The following is a 4,982-nucleotide window of genomic DNA, read 5'->3' as shown; positions in this document are numbered from 1 at the left end:
TCTTGAGTTTGACAAAGAGGAACTGACTCACAGTAGGTACCCTCTCCTCTCTAAAAAAATACAAGTGCATAATATCTAATGTAATTGTTGGTAACTTGGAATTCTGTTCCGTTCAATTCTTGCCAGACAAAAATTTTCCCTAGACGGATCCTTTTAAAGCAACCCCGCATATTCGATCAATCATGTGCTTGATCGATGCATAAGATCATTGGGCTCTTGTGTTGGTAAAAAATTTTTCGGAGACAGATCCTTTTCAAGCAACCCTCATATTCGATCAACCATGTGCTTGATCGAAGCATAAGATCATTGGGCTCTTGTGTTGGTATTCAGGATCCATACAAAGAAAAATAAAATAACTATGCAGCGGAATAAATAGTTGTACCTTTCTTCTTTGTAGGTTGTGTAGATGATTGTACTTTACCCGAAGACCTCTTGATCTTCTGTTGTATTCCTCTCCTCTTCTTGGACGTTGTGTGGGCAACGATCTACCAAGATGACTCCACCCAATTCCTTCTAATCCTTTCTTCCAATCTTCCAATCCGATGGCAAGAACTCAAGGAAGAAGCTATCTCCTTCTTCCTCTTCCTCTTCTTCTTTCTCTTCTTCTCTTCCTATCCTCTCCTTTCTTCTTTGGGCGCCGGCCCTATCAAAGGAAAGAATCCTTTCAAGGTGGCGCCACCTAAAGCTAGGAGAAGGAAGAGACTTAAAGAGAGCCGGCCAAAGAGGAAAAGAAAAGCAACTCCTCTTCTTCTTCTTCTTCCTCTTCCTCTTCTCCTTCTTCTTCCTCTTCACTTGGGCGCCGGCCCTAGCAAGGAGGGAAGCCCCTTGTGCGCCGGCCCTAGCAAAGAAAGAAGAAAAGAAGGAAGGTTTGGCCGGCCCTAGCACAAGAGAAGGAAAGATCATAGAGGGGAGCCGACCCTAGCAAACAAGGGAGGAAAGGGGTGTTGTGGCCGGCCCTAAGGAGGAAGAAAACAAGATGTAAAAATTGTGTCTTTAGCCTCTCCCTTTCCTTTCCTTTTATAGCTTTGCCATCATAGAAATTTTAGGAAAAAAATAACTGAATTATTATAATTTTGTTGTATAACAAAATTTATATAATTTTGTTGGATAACAAAATTTTTAACCAAAGTTTTGTTGGATAACAAAACTTAATAAAATTTTGTTGGATAACAAAATTTAATAAAATTTTGTTGGATAACAAAATTAATAAAATTTTATTTAACAAAATTAATAAAATTTTGTTATAACAAAATTAATTTCAGTTAATTAATCCAAATTCTGTTAACTGAATTCTTAATAGAATTCTAAACAGAATTCTAACAGAATTCTAACAGAATTCTAACAGAATTCTTAACAGAATTCTAACAGAATTCTCATGGGTGGATACGAGGCTTTATCCAGAGGCTACAACAGGGACCTAGAGGAGGAATTGGTTTTGGCCTCCTGATGGGCTTGGGCTTCCTGTGTTCTCCCTGAACACCCAACTCAAGTCCATCAATAATAACTCATACCACTAAAGGGTTATTATTGAACTACCGCACCAATCCCATATTACAATATGGGCTCCTTCTTATCATGAGTGCATTAATCTCCCTGTGTTTAAGATATCGTATGTCCGTCAATTAATTGAATTACTGACAACTCAATTAATTAACTTCTGAATCCAAGAGTAGTACCACTCAACTTTATTATCATGCGGAACTAAGTCCACCTGCAGGGTTTACATGATAATCCTTATGAGCTCCTCAAGGGGACATCATCAGCCTAAATATTAGGACACAGATTCCTTCTATAATCAACAACACACCATATACATAGCATTATCTCCCAACTCATCGGGCCTATTGATTTAACGAATAAATCTCACCCTTTGATGAATTAAAGAAATACATACTAAGTATATGTGCTTGTTATTATATAGGGATTAAGAGCATGCACATCCATAATAACAGAGGTCTAGTTCGATTATATAGTCAGTATAAATCAAACGACCTCAAACGGTCCTGCTCAATACACACAAAGTGTACTAGTGTAATTTAATAGTCAAGATAAACTAATACCAATTACACTACAACCATTCCAATGGTTTGTCCCTATCCATCTTGGTTGTGAGCTACTATTTATAATTTATAAGGAACCGATAACATGATCTTCTGTGTGACACCACACACCATGTTATCTACAATATAAATTAAGTGAACAACTGCATTAACATAAAATGCAAACATTTGACCAATGTGATTCTCATTTCATATTATTTTAAAATAGATGTTTATACAAAAAACTAGGCTTATAGTATACATCCCAACAGTGTTCATTTATATCAACATAATTAAATAATTTATTTCTAAAATAACTTAAAATAAAATATGGAAATCTAGGATATCCTATCAACATAATTAAATAATTTATTTCTAAAATAACTTAAAATAAAATATGAGGAAATATTAGGGTGTTACCTAGGTATTTTTTACTACTAAAATTGGAAAGGATGACCCTAGACAACTCAGACGTTGACTGGAGTAAAAGAAAATATAGAAAATAGCTTGGAAACTCGGTTGGAAGTGCCTGGAGCTGAAGGCTTCAGGTACCTTATAAAAATCCATTTGGGGCATCTGGATGTAATTCAGGCACTTGACCCGTTGTTTCGAATGGCCACATGGTGGTGAGAAGGGGTGAAGCGGAGCTGGTTCGGGTGCCTCAACCCTTGAAAAGGTGGGCTTTTCAAGTTTTTAGACGAGGCGCCTGGATTCATTCTAGGCATTACATAATGCAATATTCTTGAGGATAACAAAAAATAATCCAAAATTAACATCAATCACATTATAATACAACAATGAAATACTTTCAATATACCACTTATTCTCTTAGAGCTAATTATGAAACAAAGAGTTATTAATCATTACTTGTATATAAAAATATAATAAATTCTTGTTGCATCACATTATGCTCACGGTTGAGCTTTCGACCGATCTACCTTGCAATTAGGGCTGAGGCAATGGTTGAGCTCGTGGTCGTCCACCACCTTGCCAAGATTATTTTCGCACATGTGTCCACACAGGTAGCCACACGATCGACTAGGACTGAGCTTACGGCTAGCCAAGATCGAGCTTGCAACTAGGCATGTGGTCAGCCAGGGTCGAGCTTGCAACCAGCCACTCAGGCGGTCTAGCTTGATATCATGGTTGGGCTCCTGCGGCTAGCCTCATGCTCTCCCACGCAGCCAGCCCCATGGCCGACCACGCAGCTAGCCCTATGCCCTCCCACATAGCCAGCCTCGTGGCCGACCACGCAACCAGCTCAACTACCTACCCCGCAGCCGACGACCCCGTGACTGGCCTCATGGTCGACCCAGCACTCGGCTGTGTGGCAACGAGAGGGGAGAGGAGACACTTATTGGGGATGGAAAGGAGATCATGTTGGCGCCAAATAGGATATCACGCTGGAGATCAAAGGGGTTTGGAATGAAATTAGGGTTGAGGGTAAGGGAGGAACGCGTCGGTGCCGAATCTTGGGATTTTAGGACTAACTTTAACAACCAAACCAAATTTTGATCGCTAAGTTAGCTATCGAACTAAGGATCAATCGCTAATTAGGCAACCGAACTAAAGTTCGATCGCTAAGTCGGCAATCAAGTTTGGGCATTACAAAAATTCTAGTTAAGTGTAAAGTTCGGTCGTTGATTTAATGACTGATTCATAGGTTAGTTGCTAAACAACGATCGAATCATAGTTCGATCGCTAAATCAACGATTAAACATTATAGTTAGGTTGCTAAATTAATGACAAACATTGGTTCAATCACTAAATGAGCGACCAAACCATATTTTGATTGTCAAATTAAAGTCTGTCGCTATATATCGACCGAAATAATATTTTGATCATTATTTTAGAGACCGAACTATAATCGTTAATTCGGTCACTATTTTAGGATATTCTTATATTATCAAACTTAGTTAACCTAATCAATCCTAATTAAAGATCGATTGCACCAACACATTACACTCTATATAATAACTACTTGCCTATATGATTCACTCTATAACACTGTATACATTAAAGTTCCAAAAGGGCTAAAGAAGCTTGAAACATATAAAGAATATATATTCTGTTAAATTTCAAAGATCATCATGTAAATTAAAACAATCCAAACATGTGTGGTATAATTGTCTTAGTAAAAATGTGATCCCATTTGTCCATGTTTCTTCCTAAATAAATTCCAAAACAAATTATAATTGCAACATATATGAATGATTTGACCATGAAACTTCTAAAGTGCTAGCTTCACGATACAATAAATTATTTGAAGAGATCAATATAGATAATGCCCATCTATTAACTTGGCCAATAATTATTCGATCGCTTTATATTCAAAAAGATTCTTTCCGCCCTTGGTAAGATAAGGAACAACTACTTGATCCTCCTAAAGACCATATCTAAGTGCAATTGATGCCTTAATATCTATTGATAAAAATACTAGATCTTATATATCTTTCAAAGTTAATAAGGCATAATTCCTCTTCAACCTAGAGATATTGGAATGGAATAAAACATACATTATGTTATCTTTGAGGAACAATTCATATATATATATGAGATTATTTTATCTGAGCAAATCAAAGATGGAATTAGTTGGATATGTGGATGCCGATATTTATCAAATCATTGACTAATTATGTGTTTAAACATGGTGGTATGAGAATCATGTGAAAACTATAGGGGTTACATCTTCTATTTCAGTATAAAAGTGGAATCTGCCACCCCAGCGACCATATACGATCGGTCTCACGACCATCTGTGAGGAGGTAAATCGGAAAGTTGTAGTTGGCTATTATAGGGAGGGTATTATCTCGGCTTCGTTGAAATTTCACCCTTATCCGCTCTGCACTAACCAAATTAACCATGCCTCGGGAGCAGGTGTTACATATCTTCCAACCATGTAGAGATAATAGTGATTCACAAAGCAAGTCGTGAATGTGTGTG

Source organism: Curcuma longa, chromosome 14, assembly GCF_044706935.1.
Source record: "Curcuma longa cultivar G26 ecotype Majalengka, Jawa Barat chromosome 14, ITB_CL_G26_1.1, whole genome shotgun sequence".
In the NCBI taxonomy this organism is placed as follows: Eukaryota; Viridiplantae; Streptophyta; class Magnoliopsida; order Zingiberales; family Zingiberaceae; genus Curcuma; species Curcuma longa.
The sequence above is the reverse complement of the archived record's forward strand: the minus strand, read 5'-3'. Positions refer to the sequence as shown.